General features: G+C 38.0%; 1 pseudogene; it reads right to left on the bottom strand.

Annotated features, from left to right (window-relative positions):
• Positions 1 to 13,268: 13,268 nt before the first annotated feature.
• LOC122071185 lies at positions 13,269 to 17,886 on the bottom strand (annotated as a pseudogene).
• Positions 17,887 to 25,422: the final 7,536 nt, after the last annotated feature.

The following is a 25,422-nucleotide window of genomic DNA, read 5'->3' as shown; positions in this document are numbered from 1 at the left end:
AAAGAAAAAGAAAGGGTCAAGAGAAATTGTCAACTTGGATATTGAGAGGCAGTGCGGAAGCATCAGGGCTGGGCTAGGTGGACTTTTTTGTATCAATTTATGTCTAAGTATATCCACACAAAGCGGACAGAGTTAAAAAGAGCGTATCCTATGCACAAGTCCGCATGTGCAAAATCCAAGGACAAAAACTATGCAATCTCACCTGAGAATTTCGATAAAAAAAAAAATTAGGATCATTTTTAAAGGCACTTTTACCAGGACCCATGTAAGTGGGACCAGCACTGGGGAATGGCACTTACAATAGTGTTCACATTTCCCTTCACTCCTTGCATCCCCAATACCCTAGCCTGAGGTGGTCCGGTCCATGATTTTGATTTCTAACCGAAGAACCAACCAGGATTATTGACCCAAACCATGGATTACTGACCCTTTTTTTTTTTTCTTTTTTTGGGTGGGTTTTTAATCTGTTAACAAAAATATCTATTTGTGGTTAGAAAACATCCAAACAGGTCCTTTAATAAGTCTGAGAATAAGCAACTAGTCTGTGTTCTTCTGTTGGGCAAAAGAGTCAAAGATCAACATTGGAATCCAAATCATTGGTCAGAAAAAATTCAAAGTTTATGATTAAGGAACATAAAAAATGATTTGAGTAGTTGGAATCAACCACACGGAATAAACAGATCCATTCAATTGGGTTTTTTAAAAGCTAAACATGACTAGGATCCGATGCAGCTTCTTTATTATCCTGATGAAACTATTTTTAGAAATTAATGAACACTTCCTTGCCATCTCTTTTTCCCTGTAATTTATATTTATTTATTTATTTGGTATTCAATCAGAACGAGAGAGAGAGAGAGAGAGAGAGAGAGAGAGAGAGAGAGAGAGAGAGAGAGAGCCTCCTATCTCCATGGATTGAATGAACTGTGAATGAACATGCATGAGTTGCACAAGGCCAGCCTTCTGTCACAAGTCGCATTATTAATGTAACCCTTTAGTGTCAAGTTGTCAAACTGTGAATCTAAAAAATAATTTTTATAATGAGGTATAACGGGAATGACGGGTGGAGTAGGAAGAAGGTAAATGCATGATAAACGTGGAGGTTTTTGGACCATTTGGTTCCATCAAAACCTTCAAGGCCTTTTGGTAGTCACAGCAACCAGAAAGTCCGTTTGGTAGGGCAGCCTTACCTGCCTTTTGAACTATTATATATATATATATATATTAAGGGTAATTTATTAGAAATATCATTGTTTTTTGTTGGATCGGGTGGTAATGTGGTATTGGATAGTACCAACTTGGTACGGTTTTGTACAACAATGGGTTAAAATATTTGCAATGTTGCATGTTAGAGTACTTAAATTATAGCGGAAAGATCAGATTATAGGAAAAGATATTTTCAAACACAAACAACCCCCCCCCCCAAACACAAAAAAAAAAAAAAAGGAGGTTTGGAAAGAGTTCTCAATCGGGGAGCGTGCTCTTTGAATCAACGTAATTGTCAACAGGAGTGCATCTAGAAGCATCAACAGGGTTGTGGGCATTTCCATATTTCATGAGAGATGGAGCGGTCATTTCTCTCCTTCCGGTGTCTATACAACTCTTATACTCTTGGACAGAGTCCTTTTTCCCAAAAGGAGTAAAAGAAAGATCCCTACAACGTTAGAGGTGGGGATTACTTTCTTACAATCTCTCAGATATTGAGTCATGAATTCCACACCAAGACTCTCTCCTCAGATAAAATGTGGGTTCCCACCTACTGAATATATGCGTTTCCCATCTTTTCATCTTGTCATGATTTCAAAAATTTATAACTGGATCAGTGAATTGATCAATTCAGATTAGAATCAGTGTGACCGATCTCAAATCTAGCTAATTCGACACGATCGATAATTCAAGCTAAGAAACCCTAGAATCTCTCAGATACTAAGTCATGAATTCCACACCAAGACTCTCTCCTCAGATAAAATGTGGGTTCCGACCTACTAAATATATCCGTTTCCCATCTTTTCATCTTGTCATGATTTCAAAAATTTATAACTAGATCAGTGAATCGATCAATTCAGATTAGAATCAGTGTGACCGATCTCAAATCTAGCTAATTCGACACGATCGATAATTCAAGCTAAGAAACCCTAGAATTGTTGAGTTTTCTAATCTAAAGGTCGACTCTAGGATTTTGGGAATCGATTCCAACCCTAATTCTGAATTTTGAGACCCACTATGGCGTCATGGGAAACCTTTGATTGTGCACGAATGCTCCTACTAGGGTTGATCACAAAGGGGATGCTCTCGCATTTGCTTGTGTAGCCAATGAGCTAATACATCCTATAAAGTCTAAACAACACTGTTGGCCATGTTCAAAGGGGTAAGAAAGTGGGAATTTTTTGTATGTTTTGAAAATTATATGATTCAAAATATATTTGTTTAATTTTTAAAAGTAATGTTGAATGAGTATATATATTTTAATAGATTAATGTAATGATTACAAGAAAGCATGTCTGAACGGTGAAAAAAAAACGTCTTTAGGAAACAATTTTATGTGGTTGTTCTTCCTCCTCTAGAGATTCAATCCGTTTTTCCAACAATTAAGAGATATTTTCACCATCACTTCTTTCATGTATTTTTTTAATGATTTTTTTTTTTTTCTTGAATTCAATTCCTTCGTCTCGAAGAGTTGTAGTACGTGAGCGCCTGTTCATATATTGAAGGAACTTGTCAAGATGAATGATCTTGGATCTGATTTGCATATACACAATTATAGACCATATGACGTTTACGATCTTAATGAGAGTGATTGATAGCATAACTCAGCCCCGCTATTTCTTTAAGTTTTTTCTTATTTTCAAATGCACGATGTCATTTACAAAGTTTTTAGTTGTTAATGTTCGCTATGGGTTGACCACAGGAATTAGTTTTCCTGCCCCATATCTAAATTTTGAAGGTTTCCCATGCCACTGATGTAGAGGAAATCTCCCCCACCACACCAATTATTTAGTAAAAAATGATTTTACTAACAAGAGCTCACATGTTCAAAGAGAGAATGTGTTTTGATCAATTTCACATTTTATATAGGTGGTTGACTGGAATATATTTCGAATCTTTTTGTATATCCTGAATTTCATATATTGGGGCACCCCTAGAATCGCAATCTATAGGATTTGCCGGCATCATTATTCGATTTAAAAAGTTGGATAGAGTCTGACTCTTATATATGCCTATAGTAGGAATCTTTCCTACACGCTAGATGTGGTCCAAATTTTTCTAAACATACATGGGGGAGTAAATAATTGTCTTGGAGGACAAAATCTATATCATTCTAACCCTAACGGTGGTTTTTCTGTTAGCAAAGACCAATACCTCAAATTAAGAGATCAGATGAACTCTCCCTTGGGCCCTACCTATCCCAAAAAAAAAATCTACATCATTCTCAAGGATCAAACCTGTTATTTTTCGCTTTTTGGAAAAATGATGCCACATCAATGATATCATGCACCCTTTCACATTCTCTTTTCTTACACTCTCATTCCTATATGCGAACCATGCCACACCCTATCATGCACTCCCATTTGTTGGACATAAGGATTCAATTCCACGCTGATGGCATGATAATCCCATGCTCTCATTTTTAATCGAAAGGTGTAAGATAATTTTTAATATTTCGATTTTATCCTTGTAAACTGTTTTACCATCTATTATGTTACAAATTGCTTAAACAACTCTATATGACTCCCCCAGGAGATTTATAGATGAAATTTGTGAATGTTGATTGTAGAGATTGTCGAGTCGAAAAGAAAAAAAATTTCTCCGTAAGGGATAACTAAGTTGACAAAGATCAAAACTTTACAATTAAAAAGTTACGAGTTCAACTCTCCTCAAGCCTACCCACTAAAAAAAAAAAGGGCACAATGAAAATATTAATAATTTATTTAATATTCATATCAAACAACTCATCAAAAAAAATATATGTTAACTAATTGTTTTGGACTCTTAGCCCTATGAAGACTACTTGCTTCCTAATTCTCTATTTTTGGATGAGATTGAGTTCTTTATATGGATATGTAGTGCATGCTAATGTGCTAATGCCTCCCCATGTCTCTCACCTCCCACGAAGGGGAGCATATATATTATTTCATGAGAGAGGAGAGAAATAGATATAGGGAGGTGTTAACAAAAACCACACAGCCCAGCAGCGGTCCTTTATCCTTTTTTTAATTTATTGTTGGCACATAGGCATTTGAACAAGATAATGTAATCTTTTCGATCCCACCTATATCTGAAAATAAAGCCGTGCAAGTGGGCAGGGTTCTTTCTTCATATTATTATTAAAAGTAGAATCACATGATACAGTCGCCGCCATTGATGAACTGTGAGCATTCATGCATTCCATAAGGCTACACTGTGCCACAAGTCACAACAAATTTATTGTTATTGTACCACTTTAATGTCAATTTAAGAATGAATTTATAATGTGAAAGGGTGGAGGACAGCAAATGCATGGTAAACGCGGAGATCTCAACCTCTTCTAGTGGAGGCTTAGAGCTGGCTTGCTAAGAGCCCTTCTTTGAAGCTCCGGCTATCAATACTTTTGATGGAAAATGGAATAGATGGTAACAAGGATTTACTTATCGGTATCAGCCTCAGTTGATATTGATATGATATTGATTTGGGATTGATTTTATCGATTTGGATCGATCAATATTACTCTTATTTATTCATAAAATTAAGTTTCATGATGATTTTATGACTCCTGATATTGATACGGTACCCGATCTCAGATCGGCCACATATTAGGATTGGTCTCCGTCGATACCAATATAATCTATCTGATACTGATACCTAAAACCATGGATGATTTTTTTTTTTTTTTGGGCGTGTGTGTGTGTGTAGAAGGAATGGGTGGTAATGTGGTATGAGCAGGATTCCATTTTTGATTTTCTTTTCGATCACTATTGTGAAGTATAACACGTCAATAATATATATATTTTTTTGGTGGATTAACATGTCAATATTTATCACATGGTAATACATACATGGGTTAATCCACGTGATAGAGAACCAAGTAAATATCTCATTAATATAATATAATTTCAAATTTTTTTTTCCAGCAGGATAATATAATTTTAATTTAATTAAAATGAATATATGAAGTGGTTAAAAAATTACAGAAATATGTCACTTAATTTGTATTTTATGTTCACCTCCATTTGATGGTATTTTACTAATTTTATTAAGACTTTGATTTATAGTTTAAACAACTTAAAATTTGACTATGTATTAATAGCCAAATAGCAAATAATAAAGCGATATACTTCACAAAGTATAATAGCGATACGTAAAAGGACCCTTTAAAAATAATGTTACAGTAAGTATGATTATTGAATGACAATTCGATCAACATTTCAAATCAAATCTTTTGAAAACAACTTTAGGTTTAATGTTACTTTTATTTTCTAGAGTTTCAATTCATTTCTTTAACAAGTTAACAAATGATTTTCAATATCATTTCTCTTCACTTCTTAATTTGTTTTCCTATTTAATGTAAGTACTTGGCCATATCTAATGCCATAACAATGTTTTGAATACTCAAGAAAAATATCTTCACACTGTATAGGTCTTTATTTATTAAATTCAAGTTTTGGATGTTTTGTTGACCAAAATATTTTTTGGGGTCTTTTTCTAAACCCTAAAAATATTATATCTTAAGGTTACTCCTAGGATGTGCATTTCATAGGAATTGTTGATATCTCTAATGAATAAATAAAATGGATGGAATTGTGAATATTGTTGAAAATGGTAAGTGAAATTTTTAATTATTTATTTAATATCCATCAACACAATCATTAGATAAATAAATTGCAAGAAATCATTTTGGTTTCTTTTAAAATGTTAACTAATTGTTTAGGGAATATATTTTAAATCTGGAAAACAATTATCTCTAACTAGTCGTCCATCCATACACTCAAATACATGGGTGGCAAAATGACCACCTTGTCCCCCTGGTTGGATGCATGTGCATTTACCCTGGTTAGTCCCAACACTGATGCAGTGGCCACACGATTTGAAAGCGATCTCAACCCTTTAAATATTTTACTATTAGTTAGGTGGTCATCTAGTTGTGCAACTTGGAAGGGTGATGATGATGGCAATTTCTAGTGATGGATATCTTAGGATTATCTTGGATTATCAACAATGCCAAATTTCAACCTTAAATTCAATCATTTGCCCTATGAAAATATGCCATTCATTCACATATATATACACCCTTTTGTGATCAATATATACATCCACTTGGTGGTCTTAGATTTTTCAATGCCCAAGTTTGTCTCGTAGCAAACTCCAGTTAAACTAAAACATGAAATGTGAGCAACGCCTGCCATTAAAATAAATAAATAAATAATAAAAAGCAACATAATTTATATATGATTTACTTTTTCATTCAATTTTATCCTACTTAACATCGCATGTGGTGAAATAGGTGACAACCCAATAGGTGACAACCCAACCGAGCTAATTAGATGGATGAGCCAACCAACCAACCTTTACTTCTTTTTTTTTTTATTTTTTTTTTTTGAGAGAGAGAGAGAGAGATTATTCTCTGAGCAAGTCACATAGAGGAGAGGAGCACACCAACGAGGTGCGGTAGAATGGTTTCAAATATAGAAAGGCATCAAGGTCATTTTATGTGATGAAAAGAAGCACCCTCCTGTGGTAGCTCTGAAAAACTTTTTCTTAATTTTTTAATAAACCCAACAAAAAAAATGTAATCTTTCAACCATCTGAAAATGCATAATCATATGTTGAGGGCTCAAGGGGCCAATCTCATTGAATCATTTTACTAGTTGAGGGGATGAAAATATCTTCCTTGTCATTATAGGTCTGTTCCTCTTCTTGTGTAAGTAGAAAGTAAAACAAGTTGCAGTGGTCAATTCTATCATTCTATATTCTTTCGCAAAAGGTGTCATCGTTTTCTCCATTTTGTGGATCCTTAGCTGTTTGTGACTGATCAGTGTTCAAACAAAGTCTAAAAGGACAACCCAACTGACGTTGCCAATTGCTCCTTTTTTTTTTTTTTTTTTCTGGCCTACGATTAAAAAGAAAGAATCTAAACTATTCTTTGCTGGTCCAATCCATTTCTTTTTCCACTTTCTTTTTTTTACTTTTTTGTTTATTTTTGACTTTGGATTACCATTCCACATTCATGTGTTTTTTAACTGTCTGGATTGATAAGGTAGGTGCTTAATCAAGGTTCGAAATCTCGATTTTTAAGATCATTTCATCTTTCTCTAAAATCAAAATGGTTCAATCAAATTTTGATAATTTCGAGGAAATTTTATTGAAATTTTGAACATTTCATCTAATATTTTTGCACAGTACTTTCACTTTGGCTTTTCGATGATTTTGACATAAGTATTTATTTTTTTAGAGTCCCTTTTTTTAAGAAAGAAGAATGGCAACGAAAGAAATGAAATGCAATTACATGCAATAATAAAAATATGTTTTTTTTTCAATAATTATTTCTTTCTTTAAAATTACTAATAAAAGAATACCTATGAGAGGGCATAGTGTACATCTTATGCTCATATAATCTTTTTCATATACATAAAGGGAGAGTTCCCTCTGATGGCTGTGTGCAATTTTGGGGGTCGTTGGAGGAGGTTATTACAGAAAACCTATAAATAGAGGATTTTTTTTTTTTTTTTTTAAGTGGGGTGCTACAGTAACCTGGGTGGATGGATGGTGTTGTATGCACTTTCGGATTTCAACAGGCATTGTGTAGATCTTTTCCACCAATGGCAATAGAGATAGAATTCTTATTATGATTCATGAATTGAACATTTTCTTAAAATTGACAACCATTTTTATCTCCTCCCCTTCTCAGCTATGAACAAAAATGACACTCCCTCTTATCGATCCTTTTGATATTTTCATTCCTTGACAGTGAAAAAATCACTGGATTGTCCATGATTGTGGTCATTAACAATTGTGACATTACCATCAATAGAAGCATTGTTGATAGGTAAGGGTCATCCTATCAATAGTCCACTTTCTTTTGGGTGTGGGTTTGTGATCATTTTCATCACACTACCTTTAATGGTGCTAATATGGTGAACAACACATCAATTTTATGGTACAAGTTGTTTGACTTAATGGGGGAAATCCATCCATTAACTACTACATTTTGTCTGCGTTCTACCATTCCATGTATTCCAGGTTTTGAAAAACTGGAATCCGGATCCGGGTCTGAATCAATCCGGCCCATTTCGATCCATAACCAATGGAAATTGGCAAAAAAAAGAAAAAAACCCACCAAAACCCTAGTTTCTGTATAGGATCAATTCAACCTGGATCCCCCCCCCCCCCCCAAACCAAAAATTAGGATCTGATTTTGAATTTTATTAAGAGGTAGTTCATTACATAGGGAATCACAGTATCTACTAGCTATCTACCTCAACAACTTCATTTTCTTTAATATTGTCAACAAAGTTTCACCTCTTCAGCCCATGATTGGCTGATACATATTGGAATAATATAACTTAAAACAGGATCGGGTTGGGCCGAGGTGGGCTCAGCACAAAGCCTCAACATTGGCCCAACCTGAGCCTAATTTAGGGTTAAAGTTTTTTTACCCTAATTTAGGGTTAAAATTTTTTAACCCTAATTTGACCTCAGGCCAAAAATATTAGCCTAACCCTATTCAAGCTCAGGGCGAGTTTGGACTGTCAAGGTCAAACTTACATCCTTATGTATTATGGTATATACAAGAGGAAGATAGTGCCCACTTTCAGTTTTGGATTTTTCAATTTCGGATTTCAACTGGTGTTGTGTAGATCTTTCCCCCATATATTTATTCGTGAACTAAATATTTTTTTTAAATTAACAATCATTTTTTTTTTTTTTTTTTTTTGTTATGCAGATCTCTTCCATTCTCAGCTATGAACAAAAATGACACGCCCATCTTATCCTTTTGATATCTTCATTCCTTTAGTGCAAAAAACTCTGGGTTGTCCATGATTAATGTGGCCAATAGCATTTGTCAAATTGCATCAATAGATGTGTTATTGATAAGTAAGGGACATGCTGTCATTAATCTGACTTTTTTGTGGGTGGGTTTATGGTCATTTTCATCACACTACCCTTAATAATAGTGCATAGTGCACAATACAGCAATTATATGTACAAGTTGTTTGACTTAATTGGGTAAGTTTATCCATTGACAACTACATTTTGTCTGCATTCTACCTAGGTTGTAAATCGGTCTGTAACAAGATATTTGGTATTTGATTTGGTTTCAGTTTGATTTTAAGGAGTGTTAATGTGATTCAGAATAGACTAAATCCTGTTTTGAATTTGAAAATCAAACAATTGTATCAAATCTGTTTGGTTTCGATTTCAATTTAGTTCCCAAATTTGATTCCTACACGGTTTAGTTCTGATTCCCGTACTCACTACTATAATATATTAGTGTTATAGTGTATATTACAATAATATATTAGTTTTATACTATCTTAATATACTATAATATATTCAGTTCAGTTTCGGTTATAATCGTCGGTTCCTATGCTCGATCGAAAAGTAACCAAGTCCCGTTTCAGTTCTATTCCTCACTTCTGGATTATAACCAAATTTTATTCAGTTTCGATTATTTGATCCGGATCTGATTTTTGGTTCTAGTTACCATTCCATGTATTCGAAAATCAATGGAACCCTAGTTTACTTTTAGATCGATTCGATCCGAATCAGCCTGCTGCCACCTCAACAATTTCAATTTCTCTTTTATTCTCAACAAATTTTCACCACTTCAGCCCATGGATCAAAGCATCAATATTGTATCAATTATATTAGCCTATCAAGACTTAGGAATTTAAATGAGTAATGGAAAATCTGTATTCGATTCGTGTTCATATCCATCTATGAGAATTTTTATTAGAAAAATTCAAATGCTGAATTTCCACAGGTTGTTACTTGGTATTTGGGGAGGCATCCATCCAGACTATTAATTTTCTCTCCCCACCCCCCTCTCTTCACCATGCAGGAAAAGGGGAAGAAGTAGCCCAAAAAACCTTGGTTTTACTGCAAGGACTGATGTCTACCAAGTTTCTCAGGTTTGACATTGTAGGGATATATTAGTAATCATATGGGAGGGCCATCACTAGAGAGCCCAAGAGCATATTTGAATGCACTCAGTTAAAATCACAGGTCAACTTGCTTAAAGTGGAGAAATTATGATGAATTTGTGGAAAATCTTATTTCCCGTTTCCCAAACAGTGTTCGAGTCTCCTACTTCCCTCATTATTATTTATCAGTCCTCTTAGGCTGCGTTTGTAAACATTTCTTAAAAGTGATTTAATTAAATTCTTGCTCTCGAGAAGCAGATTGGTGCGCCAATCTGTTTTTCTTCTCACAAAGAGCAGTTCTGGTTCAAAAAATGCTTACTAAAAGAGCAAAAAATTGAAGCTTTGACTGTTTGTGAATGCTTTTGAAAAACACTCATGATTTTTTCGTTGGTAACACTCATGATTTTAGTCTTGATGAATTTGAACTACCATCTCTTGGAGAATCCTTAATGTTCTACAAGTTTATTCACTCTCTTTTAGGGTTCTGCATGGCTTACTTAAAAAAAAAGAAGGTATATCTGCACGGCTTACATAAAAAAAAAAGCATTCCTATGTGATTTATCATATTGTGCCTTTAATTACATATAGCTTGTCTTGGTTAGTCATGAGTCAAATTTTAAAGTTAAATTCAAACATGTATATCAGAATTGGTGGAGATGATCCCAATTCCAGGCTTGTAAACCCATTTCCCACAAGATGGCATCCACTTAAGCTGGGATTTGACATTTGAATAAGAACGTAGGCCTTTCTTTGCACAAAATTAATTTGGCTTCAATTAAGTCAAGGATTTAGGAATGGGATTGGTGTTGATTTAGGAGTAGGTCCCATACATAATAAGTTACGAGAAATTTATTTGAGGTGATGTGGTTATACTCTAGTATAGTGATTTGATTCAAATTGAAGGAGCTAAAAGAAGCAAGGAACGAGGTTCTAAAAAAAACTGGGGATTGGTCAAAGTCAATACTGATTAAAATCGGCCTAGATCAAACTATATTGGATAAATTTACCTTTGCTTTTTAATAAAAATCATTTTCTGTTACGCTTTTACCCTTGGGCCTTACCTGTATATTGAGATCAGATCGGTCAAGGTCAATACAATCCGATTTGATTGATATTGACCAACTTGATCCAAGTTTTATAACCATGGCAAAGAAAGACATGCATAATTTAAACGTCATATCAAGTATGACCTTAAATAGATCTGATTGAAAGGTAAGGATTCATGTAATCCTATTTATTTGAATTATGATTGAATTGTTGTTGTTGTTTGGTGTGGACCAATCCCTAGTTTTTCATGAGGGGGATATCATATCAGTGGTATCATGTAGTATGATCTGGGTTGGTCCAATCCAATCTCAACTTAACCAAATCCATCCTGATCCCTACATGTTCTACCACACCCCACAACCCAGACCCAAACCCTAGATGATCATGAGGTGAGACCATGGATTTAGTTCTCGGTATCGGATATCGGATTTTGGTCCAATTCGGATCAATATCAGAGAGGATCGGTGCATATCGATCATTTATACCCCTTGCTTTATAGAAAAGTACGTTCTTTTTACTGTTTTACCCCTAAAATGATACAGGTAATTGATCTGAATCGATCAAGGATCAAGGATTGGTCTCAGCCAATACTAATACGATACGACCAATACAATCGATACGATACCGATACTTAAAGCCATGGGTGGGACTCAATTCCTTGTCATTGCTATCATGGGTCAGAGTCTTTTCCACAAAACCAAGGGATAAGTGGCAATAACGAGGCACTAACCGCAAGTATTTATCTATCTATGTATTGGTTTTTTAGCAAATCCCTTCTCTGCCATCAGTGGGCAGAGTCTTTTCCACCAAACCAAGGGACAAAGGTGTCACCTTATGTTACAATAATCAAGCTCTACCTCAGAAGTATTTGTCTGATAAGTTGAGTAGCTTGAGGGTTCTCCATGATGGTGGCGTCAGGAACTCACCATTCCAACGGAGCTACGCCCCTTCGTTCAATGGTAGGGGCATTGAGTGAGAGAAAGAGAGTGTTAATGATCCGTTCATGGAAAAAACATGTCTTGTAATAGAAATAGTATAGCATGATGTAAGATTCAAGAATGATACATGAACGGTAAGATTCAAAATGTACAATCAAGATAATGAATAGTTTCATTTGATTGCAATGGAAATTTAAAGGCAAAGGAAGTGAAATTTTCATACTTTAAAAGGAAATGTTTATAATCATATAACCCGTATAAATTATTTAATTGTTTTAACCATATTTAGTAACAATATATTTTTCATATTTATAGCAAAAGGTTCTGAATGCAAAATAAAGTGAAAATTTATAACTAAATATGCAATGATTTAAAGTTAATGTCAAAGTCACATAAATAATAATTACATATATTTTCCTTTTTAAGTACGAAAAATTTCACTTCCCTTCCCTTTAATTCCCCATACAACCAAACATAGCAAAAGCTAAATATCATCTTAAGTACTGTGGCGTCCCTGTTTTGAGGCTTTTGTTCAGCTAGTTTTACTGTTAAATGCTTCCTCTTTTGTCATATTCAGCTAGGAATGGGTCTCTGGACAGGACAGTTCAAGGAGCATGACCAGGCCAATTTCTATTACACATGACAGGTCTCACAGAAATGTGAAGTTCTTAAGTTTCTTCATGTCACAATCTCCTTATGAAGCAAGGCTTAAATTGAAACAAATCTCTACCCAAGAGAAAGAGAGAGAGAGAGAGAGAGAGAGAGAGAGAGAGAGAGAGAAAGAATAGCCCTCTGCCATCCTCCAACAAGTCTTGTGTTTTACCAATTCCACTTGAAAATCAACATTTAAATCAAAAAATATTTTCTACATGGTCTCAGTGTCTTATCTTTTATTTGTCTTTTCAGCTTCATTAACCATTGTTTCATGTGGCGCTTGACATGTTTCTAAATTTTCACATAACACAGCTGTATAAAAAAGAGCAACCCAGTGCCCCAGGCACCCGTTACTACAGGGTCTGGGAAGGGCAAGTGTACGCAGCTTTACCCCTTGCTTTGCATAAGGGTTGTTTCTAAGTTTTGAACCTATGACTAACTGCTGCACTAGTGCAACTTAACCTTTGTAATAAGGCAACTTAACAGCTGTATATCCATGTCAAATTTACAGAACCTACAGAGAAAGCCATAAAGGTGCATTGCCAACCCATACGTTGGGTCCTAGCTTGGGTTCTTGAAGCAAAATATCAACCCCATGAGAGTAGTGCACTTCTAAGCAAGTAGTGGCGATCCCTTCTGACCAGCGCCTGATCTACAATTTATGTCTCAAAAACCATTAGTCAATTTTGGGCAGATTAAAAATGTAGATAAGCAATAGATAGATGTCCTGTATGTTCAATTTTTCTCTAGTGTTCAATCAAGATAGACAATTGAACCATGATCCAGGAGGATTTTTCAAGGCCATATTTTGGATATATATGCAATCAAGTTCGTCAAATGGATCAGATCATCACCTTAAAGCATCTCAAATCAGGAACTCCATCAATCGAATGTTGCAATAACAGATTAGTCTTACTAGTACTGTACTAGTTAAAAGGAAAGGAAAAGAAAATAGGAGAAGACCCAAAAAAAAGCAGAGAAGCAAGAAGAGAGAGATAGAGCAGATAAGAGAGAAAAAGGGCACCATGGTGTAGGAGTAGTGGATCCAGAAATGCTTACATCCTCACCACAGCCCTTCTGTGAGATCCTCCAGAAACATGGAATCCAGCAATGGACAGCCTCATTTAGCCTCCCATCTTCACATAAGCCTCTCATTGCAATCGAAATGCCTCCCTGCCCAGATAGCAGGATTGATCACTCATATCTTGGAATATCTGCAGGGCAAGATCCGAACGGTTTCTCCGACAAAGAGCATCGATGAACAAGTTGAAGAAATGGATATGGATCTTCACCTCACACCTACTTGAGTTCACGAAGTAGAGATGATGTGCCAAACTAGGATTCATTCAGGAGTACCTCCAAGATAGTATTGAAGGTTTTCTAACAAAGAGATGGCTTTGTCGAACAACTCCGCTTCAGCATAGGTTTTGATTGCGTTGGCAAGAACAGAATCTACGCACTCACAAGAGTAGTCTTTCATCTCAGAGAATTGGCCTGAGATTCCGAGCAAGATTGAAGCCTATACTGCAGGCTGAAAAGGTGGCGGCTTTTGATGCTGTTGCGGAGGACCTTGAGGAGGCTGGTGGAAGTTGTGGTGGTGATGTTGCTGTTGCTGTTGATTCATGAGGAAGCAGAATTCAAACACAACTACTCGGATGATCTGCCTCAGGACTCGAGTGAGGAGAGAGAGAGAGGTTTTTTTTTTTTTTTTTTTTTTTTTTTTGGGTTAGACGGTGAGACTCTTCCACAATATGAATTTATGTTCATATGGATATTCTTCTATTCACTTGGCTTCCCATGTAGATTCTTAGTTCATCAGTCTTCACAAGAACTTTACCTTTTCCCATGCTTCATGATTTAGCTACTAACAGAAACTGGTTTGAATTAAACCAGTTTCCCGTTGGGAATTGACCATATGTGAGTAGGATCTTCACTCATCCAGGCCTCTGGTAGACATCAGGTTTCCTGCAAAAATTCCTATTTAAGCCCATCACCTGAACTAGACATCCATGAAGAAGCGCCCTCAAGAGCATTCTTAGTGCTGATAATTTAAAGGAATGTTACTGCTACGATTTTTTTTTTTAACCCAAAAATTGCAAAGTTATTAGGAAAGAACATAAGAACTGTTCTTGGTTTGTATCATTTTCCCATTGCTTGAGCTCGTACATTGTTATTAAAAATGCTTACCATATGCAAACTTCATCCAAAAATAAGCCATGAATAGTCCAAACTCAGTTTCAACTTGAATGATTAAAGCAACTTAGAGCTAAATGAGAGATGAGAACGGGCACTCCTTATTCATCAGAAGTTAAAATTTGTAATAGTTACAAAAGAGTTCCCACATAACAAGCCTTTGTCTTTGAATACTGAACACTACTTTATCACATCATAGATTCATACTCGACCTGGTTGATTTATCTTATATCATATTTTCTGGATTTCTATCGACCAGATCACCCATGCATAGTTAGCAAATTCGGATTCGGGAATTATTCGGACGGAGAATTATTCGGAATAATTCGGACGATTAATTTAAGGATTCGGTCAAAAAAGCGGTCAAAAAATCTTATTGGGGTTTTTTCTTTTAAAAAAATTGTTTTTTTATTTTTTTATTTTTTATTTTTGGTTTTTTTTTTTAAATAATGTTTAAATGGACCGAATAATTCGGTTTAATTCGGATTCAGTCCGAATTATTCGCGATTTATATTCATTTTGGAAAAAGTCGCGAATTTTAAAGAATTTTATTTTTAATTCGGATTCGGTCCGAATTTTTGATAAAATTCGGAAAAATTCGGTTCGGCCGAATAATTCGCGAATTATTCGGCCGAATTGATAACTATGGTTGAGATCCCTAAAATCTCGTCCATAGTCCTCGGGTTTCATTTGACCCGGCAATTTTCACTCAAACCCTTGTAATAGGTTAGTCAAACTTACGAACACTAGGATAGCCTAGTAGTGGTAGCTTCGGCTTGTGGAGCCGGCACCCAATGGAGGAGATCATAGGATCGAACCTTGTCATACGCATTGTGTGAGTGTGTGTGTGTGTGTTTTCTTATTTATTCTATATCCACCCGTGGGTTGCCCAGATGGTTAGGGTGAACTGGGGATTGTGTGGATTAGGCGGATGGTCTCAGGTTCGATCCTCCATCTGTGCATCTGTGATTTAAGTGGAGATCATGACGGTGGATTGCTGTGCTAATCTCCCCAAGGATTAGTCGAGGTGCGCATAAGCTGGCCTGGACACCTTGGTTAACATAAATCACCTTCAAACCTAGGCTATAGCCTGGGCACATCCTTCTACCCGACCGGAATGATCATAGCTCAAAAATCTTGACCCTTTACATCAATGGCCTTCCCGCCTCTCAGGTTTAAATTCATTTGGTGCTTTTCCCACAAAGAGGGGACTCTTCCTATGGTCCATGTGTTGATGAATATTCGGGTCCCCGCCGGGATATTATAGCCAAGCGACTTAACAATCTTCTCCAGGTAGCCGAGGAGTTAGCATTGATGCCACAAGGTGCACCCTCATGGTCTCCTTCACAATGGCTTTGATGTAAGGGAGGTGGGGGATGTCTTTCTCTTCTACCCATCTCTCTCTCTCTCCCAATTACCCTATCCAGTTCTTCCGAAGCATTTTTGTAGATCTCTGGTTTTCTCAAGAGCTCTGCAATGGCCTATTCTACGGTCACTGCTGAGCTCTCAGTGCCTCCTGCTATTAGGTCCTGCAAGGGAAGGAGGATCAATCAATAACCATTAGCAGAACACAATTAATTCAATCCAGTGAAAGGAGAAGGCGAGATGGGCACCCAAGTGTAGTATGTGGGCCTATGCAGATAGGCCTGAAAGTGAGGCCCATTCAGGTGTTCAGCCTTAATTACTTAATACCAGTTTCCACCATAACAAAAGCTTATTAGATTGAGTTCGGATTAGGGTAATTTGTGAATCCAACTGAAAATCAGATCGCACAAAAACTGAACCAAACAATGAAAATTGGATCGAAAATGAACCCAACCCGATTTAGAATCAATACCAATCCAAAAATCATAAAAAACATGGTTTTTCTCATAGTAAACCGAATCCAAGTCAGATCGGATTCATTATCAACCTGATATATGAAATCAAATCCGAATCAAAATTAAATCTTCCTTTATTGATTGGATTTTGGATTCACTTCTTCTCACACCAAAACCGATAAAACTAGATCAAACCAAAACGATTGATTGAAACCCCTACTTTTGTGGCTTGTGGTACTATTTATTTATTGGGAGAGCACATCAACCATATCCTTAGAATACAACTGAGGGAGAAATTATAAGAGTGCTACTTAGTGTTGTGTAAGCCCAAAAATATGGGGAAGTGGACCCGGGACATGGACATCTTTTCAAAGCCTAATTCTACTTCCTCATGTGTCAAGGCGTACCCAATACTGTTGGGTAGTGTTCTTTTTCCCATAAACTTAATATGAAACCAAATTAAAACTTAATGAGGAACTGAATAAAACTCAAAACGAATTGAACTAAAGTGAATTTGATTTTAGCTATACAAAATATGTTCCTATTCTTGGTTTGGTTTGATTTTTCCTTTTATATTTTTTATATTGAACTAAACTAAATAACCAAAAACCAAACTGATTGACATCCTTAACTGATGACTCGTACAATCCCTTCATGAGAGCCTGCATCTCCTCCACCCGAATGTACTCGTGAGACTCTAAATGCTTGGCACCGAAGAGCTCCATGAGACACATTTTACGGGCTTGTCGTCAGTATGGTACCAGGTGATGTCGGGGTAGTTGTAGGTGGTGTGTTTTCCGGCGGCCATCTTGGGTCGGCAATCAAAGTTGAGGTCATGGATCTTTAGGAACAGCTTTGCCATCTCCACAGATGAACCAACCGCTACTGGGTAGGAGCCAAACCGGAGATGCATTATGGGTCCATACTTTTGGGCTAGTTTATGGATGGAATGGTGAGGGAGTGAGCCGATGAGAGACTACCGATGATAGCCCATGGCTTTGGACCAGGTGGTTAGTTTAGTTGCCAGCGGCGGCAGTAGGTTTGGCCGGAGATCAATATGAATGCTAGTGCCACCAGCCATGCTACTGCGTATATGAACCATGGAGCGTCCAACTCCATGGATGAACCTTTTGTTTTTTTACCTTTTTTTTTTTTTTATTTTTTTATAGATAATTTATATGTACGTATTAAGGACATGACATAAAAACACTGAGAAAGGCAGCCACTACAATCTTCTTTAGCATATCAAAAGAAAGGAAGAAAGGTCCTTAAATCAAGCAAGAAAAACCGTACACCACAATATATGCATTATAGAAAGTAAAACTTTTGCAATTGGGAAAAAATTATGAAAGAGTTAAGTAGCACAATCATGAGAGAGAAAATACTACCGAGCACTTTTCATGCGACAACTCTTGGGTAGAACTCATGACTAAATGGGTCAGGTATCAACTCCATTGATGATTCCGATGTTGAGTATTTGAGGAATTGGAAGGGAAAACAAAGAAAAGGCCAATACTGAAGTGTTTGGTTCTTGGGCTTGTGTTTGTGGATGCCTTGGTTTGATATTTATAATAAAAAGAAGAAGATCTTGATATCACCTAATGATGAATTCTTAGTGAAGTCACGGGTGGCACAAAGTAGTACATAAACTTTAAACTTTTCGAGATTGCTCTCAATAGGTCCTGCCTCGGGTTGCCTCAGACCATGCTCCCTTGTTGATGTCTTCTGATAATAGCCAGCGCCCCTACAACTGCCCGTTCCGTTTCAATAAATTTTGGATGGATCACAAGGACTTTGATAGGGTGGTTGCTTCCTCTTGATCTGAATGGAGCACAAGGATGCCTATATTTGCCATTATGAGCAAGCTTAAGCGTCTTAAAGGAGTTCTAAAGAGTTAGGCGAGATCTTCTTTCCCTCACTTTGAAAGAGCTCTGGAAGAGGCTAAAAAGAATCTCTCTCAGGTGCAGGAATTGATTGAGATTAATGGTATGGATGATCATCTCTTTGCTATGGAGGCAGATGCAAAGACTGCTCTGGTGAAGGCTCTAGAAAATCATGAAAAGCCCTGAACTGAAAAAGCGAGGATCAGGTGGATGAAGCAGGGTGATAGGAATTATAAGTTCTTCCATTTGTCAACCAAAATGAGAAGAAATAGAAATTCTATCAGGTCTCTCACTAAGGAGGATGGTACGATTGTTGAAGGGCAAGGCCAGTTGGAGGATTATATTGTTGATTTTTATGAGGGATTTCACAAAGTGGTTCCAACAGTTGAGCATGTGGAATTATTGGACAGCATCCGGTTGGTCCATCAACAAGTAGATGTGTTCCTCCTTGATTCCCTTTTTGGGGACGAAGAGATTAAAAAGGCAGTGTGGGAGTTAGACCCAGACAGCTTGCCTGGTCCTGATGGCTTTATAGGTGCATTTTATAGGCATTGTTGGCAGATGGTTCAAAAGGAGGTGTGCAATGGTGTGAGATACTTTTTTTGCTCGAGCTACATGCCCAGAGGAGTTAACAATAACTTCCTTGTCTTGATACCTAAGGTGGATGGTGCTATGACTCTAGATAAATTCCTCCCTTTGTGCATGGGCAATTTTTTTTTGCAAAACTATCGCTAATGTGATGGCAATTCGCCTCGAGTCTCTTCTCCCTCGAATCATCTCTAAAGAGCAGGGTGCCTTTCAGAGGGTAAACTGATCCATGATAATATTAGTGTGGCATTAGAGTTGGCGAACCTGATGTTTTCTTCCACTAAAAGAGGTGGTTTGGGTCTGAAAATAGATATAAAAAAGGCCTATGATACTATCTCTAGGTCTTTTCTTTTTCAGGTGATGTGAAGATTTGGCTTCTCAGAAAAGTGGATTATCTGGCTTCATCAGATTCTGATATCTACCAAGATATCAATTCTTGTAAATGGAGGTCCACAGAGCTTCTTTGGTGTGGAGCGAGGGCTGAGGCAAGGTGAACCTATCTCCCCTATGTTGTTTATAATTGTAGAAGAAGTGCTAACCAAAGGCCTGTCGAAGCTGATCCAGACCAAAAGGTGAAACCGATTCAAGGTCTCAGAGGCATCCCTTCCCCACAAGATATCTTGGAATGGAGATCTTCAAGGGAAGAGTGAAGAAGGAGGCTCTGCTCCCTATGATGGATAGGGTGAAGGATCGGTTAGCAGGTTGGAAAGGGAAGCTCCTATTGATGGCAGGAAGAGTGGAGTTGGTTCGATCTGTTATATCGGGGATTCCGAAGCATGGTTATGTAGTGTATTGGTGGCCATCCTCGCTCCTTGCTACAATGGAGAGATGGATGAGGAACTTTATTTAAACAGGTGAGGTGGATTCCACGAGTTCAATCACAGTGAAATGGGACGACTTATGTCCACCTAAGGAAGAGGGGGGATTGGGAATCAGGAGGCTCAGAGATTCGAACATGGCTATGCTAAGTAAGTTGGTATAGAGAATCAAACATGAGAAGTTTGCAGCAAGCTCTTTCCTTAGGGGGCGATTTGTCAAGGAGGGGATCTTTAATAAGGGATGCCGGCCCTCCTCTATTGCTATGGGAGTTAGAAAAATGTGGAACTTTGTAGAGAAGAATGAGAGATGGATCATTAGAAATGGCAACTTGGCTAATTTCTAGAAGGACAAGTGGTGGGGACCTAAATCGGTGTTGGAAGAAACTCACACTGATAATCTCCCTTCTAGCACTACTAAAACCAAGGTGAGTGCTTTTATCAGAAACGGCGAGTGGGCTCTTCCCGATGTTAATTCTGATCTCCTTAGGAATATTTTTAATACTATTAAGGAGATTAAGCTATCCAATGGTCAGTTGGAAGATGTGTGTGCCTGACAATTGACCCCATTGGGCTCTTTCTTGACTGCTTTGGCATGGGAGGATATTTGGAGAAAATCTCCAGCAATATATTGGTGCTTTATGATTTGGTGTAAGGGGCTCCCTCCTAGATATTCTACAATAGGGTGGAGATTGGCACATGGGCAGCTTCTAACAGATGATATTGTTAGAAAAAAGAGGATCCAACTGGCTTCTAAATGTTAGCTCTGTGACCGAATGAGGAGAGCATTAATCATATTTTCCTCAAATGCTCCTATTCGGTGGATATATGGGAAAAATTCACAAACTGCTTTGGAGTTTCCTGGCACGAGCAACAATCTGTTGAAGGATTAATTAAGTGGTGGAAGAGGAAGATGAAGACTACAAATCTAAAAAACCCCTTGGTGATGGGATTTACCATTATTTCTACCCACATCTGGTGGGAGAGAAATAGAAGGCGGTTTGAGGACAAATCTCGATCTGTGATTTTTTTGTTTGAATATATTTGCCAAGAACTCATCCTATGCTTAGGCAGCGCTAAAGGGGTGGTAAAATCGATTTCGGATTTTTTGTGTTGCAAGAAGTTGGGCTTGGCAATAGATAATCTCAGATTTTCCCCTCCCTTGGAAGTGCATTGTTGCAAGCCTCCATTAAACTGGATTAAAGTTAATGTTGATGGCAATTCTTTAGGCAATCCAGGCAGGGCAAGGGCAGGAGGTATTCTTCGAAATAGTGATGGTCAGGTTTGCAGTGATGGAAGGAATTCTGATGATGAAGACTATGAATGCTAGGGGGTTGTGGATTGGATCTGATTCGGCAGCGGTGGTATCGGCAATTCAGAGTAACCGGATTCCATGTTTTATTCTTCAAAAGTGGGTATTTGCTCTCCCATTTTTAGAATCCATCCCTTGGAAGATCACTCATTGCTTCCACGAGGCTAACCCCATAGCAGATTACCTTATGAAGATGGCTTCAAAGTCACGATTATCTGATATCTCAGTATCATTTCCCAGTCATATTCGGGTTGACTTAGAGAACGATGCAATGGATAGGCACAGATTTAGATTTTGCTAGGGCATTGCTTGCTCTCTCTGCTGATGGCCATACCGAAGGTAGAGTTTGCAAGTTGATCTAACGGTTTCAGCCTTGTCCGTGGTTCTGTTTGATGTATTTTTGCTTCTTTTTTTTAATAAAATTATTCTTTTAGCAAAAAAGGAATAGCAATGGAACAAAGTCTATTACATTTTTTTTATATGTAATTTTCTTTTTTTTTGCTAAAGGATGATTTTATTGAAGGAAAAAGGGGAAAAATACATCCAATAAAAGAAAAGAAATTCAACCAGGCTCGCAACCACTATAGCCACTTGCAAACTCCACCTTCGGCATGGCCATCAGCAGAGAGCACAAGTGAGGGCCTAGCAAAAGCGAAAACTATGCCTACCCAAGGCGTCATTTACTAAATCATCTAATACATGACTGGGAAAATATGTGGAGTAGTCAGAGGCTCCCGATTTTGCTGCCTTCTTTACCAAAAAATCTGCCACTGTGTTCGCCTCACGGAAGCAGTGGGTGATCTTCCATGTAATGGACTGAAGGAATGGGAGAGCAAACCACCATTTTTGTAAAACAAACCAAGGGATATGTAGCTTCTGAGTGGCAGACACTACAGCTGCCGAGTCAGACTCGATCTACAAGCCCCTTGCGTTCATATTCATAGCAACCAATATTGCTTCCGTGACAGCGCTAAATTCAGCTTCATATATTTTTTTAACACCCAAAAAAATACTGAAAGCCTTACATATCTGACCATTTCTGTCACGGACAATGCCCCCTGCTCCTGCGCGACCCGGGTTTCCCAATGAACTGCCATCAACATTAATTTTGATCCACTGATCCAGAGGCTTACACCAATGAACTTCCAGTGGCGGCACAAACTTTGGGTTATCAATCTTCAGCCCCAGTTTTCTGCAACACAAAATATCAGCAATCGATTTCACTTCACCCTTAGAGGTCCCTGCATATAGAGCAAGATCCTGGCAGATGTATTGAAATGAGTAGATCCCATTCCTCTTTTTTCCTTCATACCGTCTTATATTTCTTTCCCTCCAGATTTGAGTAGCAATGATGGTAAGCCCTATCATCCAAGAGTTTTTTAAATTGATCGATCTTGATTTTCTCTTCCACCACTGAAATAAGCTATCAATTGACCCATGTTCAGACCATCGAATTGCTAAACAAGAAGTGAACTTCTCCCAAATATCTCTGGAGAAAGAACAATGAAGGAAAATATGCTCCATACTTTCTTCATCCTGCTCACAGAGGCTACATCTAGAGGCTAGTAAAATTCCTTTTTTTTTTATAAGCTCGTCGTTGGGAGTCTTTCATGAGCTAGTCGCCATCCAAAGGAAGCAATTCTTGGAGGGAGGTTTTTATGCCAAACCAAAGAGTTCCAATGCACTGTCGGTGAAGCTCTTCTAATATCCTCCCATGCTGAAGTGGTAGAAAAAGAACCAAGAAGAGATAGCTGCCATATACATAAGTCCTCAAATTGGACGCTGGGAATCTTCACCTCTTTAATTGCAAGGAAAATTTGTCTGAGTGAGTTAGAGCTGACCTCTAGTAGAGACCATTCACCATTCCTGATGAAATCGCTGACCTTAGCGTTGTAGGGGAGGGGAGGGAGGTGAGGAGTCTGAATCTCCTCAAGAATAGACCTAGGGCCCCACCATTTGTCTTTCCAGAAGTTTGCTAGATCGCCTCTCCCAATAATCCAACGTTCGTTCGCCTCCCCAGTCTTCCACACCTTGCTGATGCCCAGAGCAATAGATGACGGCCGACAACCTTTATTAAATGACCCATCTTTTTTCACAAATCTGGCTCTAAGAAAGGAATTGGCAGTAGATTTCTCATGCTTTATTCTCCACACCAATTTACACAGCATTGCCATGTTCGTGTCTCTGAGTCTTCTGATACCTAAACCCCCTTCTTCCTTTGGTTTGTAAATAGACTCCCACTTCACTGTAATTGGTTTCGAGGTATCCACTTCCCCTACCCAGATGAAGTTCTTCATCCATCTTTCCATGGTTACCAGAAGAGCAGAGGGCCACCAATGGATCGCAAAATTATGATTAGGGATGCCGAAGATGACTGATCTAACCAACTCCACTCTGCCCGCCATCGACAGAAGTTTACCTTTCCATCCTACAAGGCGCCCCTTTACTTTATCCAACACAGGCAGCAATGCCTCCTTTTTTATTCTTCCCTTGAAGATCTCAACACCGAGGTATCGAGTTGGAAAGCTACAGATGGGGATGCCCAAAGTCTCAGCGATGGCTTGCTTACGAGCTGGAGCAATTTTTCCTAGGAAGAGCTTGCTTTTCTCAAAGCTGATGTGTTGACTAGAGATCTCCTGATATTTCATAAGAAAATTTTTTAGATTAGCCACATACCTGGATGAAGCATTTGAGAAGATAAAAATATCATTGGCGAATAAAATGTGCCCAGAGGTTACAGCACCTTTAAGGCCACGAATGGGCATAAGATCTTTCTGGTGGATCAATCTCGCCAGGCCTCGAGATAGAACCTCTTCCGCCATGATAAAAAGCAAGGGGGATATAGGGTCTCCCTGTCTCAATCCTCGCTCCAAGCCAAAGAAGCCCTGTGGACCTCCATTGACAAGAACTAATATCTTAGTTGAAGCCAATAATTGATGCAGCCATGTGATCCAATTTTCTAAGAATCCGAACTTTTCCATCACCTTAAAGAGGAAAGACCAGGAAATTGTATTGTATGCCTTTCTGATGTCTATTTTTAGACCAAGGCCACCCCCTCTCATGGTATAGTACATCAAGTTCGCCAACTCGGATGCCACACTAATGTTGTCATGGATCAGCTTCCCTTTTTGAAAAACTCCCTGTTCTTCCAAAATGAGTCTACGGAGAAATCTATCTAAGTGCATAGCCAACACCTTAGAAATTATTTTGCAGAAAAAGTTGCCCATACACAATGGATGATACTTGACAGGGTCTTGGCTCCGTCCACTTTAGGAATCAGGATCAGGAAAATGTTGTTAACGCCTTTAGGCATATGACTAGTCCTAAAGAAGGCTTTCACTGTGTTACAAGCATCACTTTCCACAGTGCTCCAACACTTCCTAAAAAAATTTCCAGAGAAGCCGTCGGGGCCAGGTGAGCTTTCAGGATCAAGCTCCCAGACCGCCTTCATGATCTCTGCATTACAAGGAAGTGAGTCTAGGTGAAATATGTCTACTTGATGGAGGACCCTCGGAATGCTGTCCAAAAGCTCCAGATGGTTGACAGTAGGAGCATTTTTATGAAATTCCTCATAGAATTCCACAATATATTCACCCAAATTATTTTGCCCTTCCACAATCGACCCATCCTGTTTTTTGAGGGATCGGATAGTATTTCTATTTCTTCGAATTTTAGCAGATAAATGGAAAAACTTAGAATTTCTGTCCCCATAATTCATCCACCTGATTCTCGCCTTTTCTTCGCAAAGCTTTTTATGATTATCTTGCGCCTTGAGTAGAGCCGTTTTAGCATAAGTCTCCATTGTGAACAGTTGATCCGACATCCCATTACTGTCAATCTCCTCTTGCACTTGGGAGAGATTTTTTTTTGCCTCGTCGAGATCCCTTTCAAAATGGGGAAAGGTCAATTTCGCCCAGCCTTTTAACGCCCCTTTGAGCTACTTGAGCTTCGACATTAGGGATAAAATAGGAGAACCTAGAACCCACTCAGCCCAGGATTCAGCTACAACCTTGTCGAAGTCCTCATGGTCTGTCCAAAAATTATTAAATCGAAAGGG

The sequence above is a fragment of the Macadamia integrifolia genome, unplaced genomic scaffold (assembly GCF_013358625.1).
Source record: "Macadamia integrifolia cultivar HAES 741 unplaced genomic scaffold, SCU_Mint_v3 scaffold_190A, whole genome shotgun sequence".
In the NCBI taxonomy this organism is placed as follows: domain Eukaryota; kingdom Viridiplantae; phylum Streptophyta; class Magnoliopsida; order Proteales; family Proteaceae; genus Macadamia; species Macadamia integrifolia.
The sequence above is the reverse complement of the archived record's forward strand: the minus strand, read 5'-3'. Positions and strand labels throughout refer to the sequence as shown.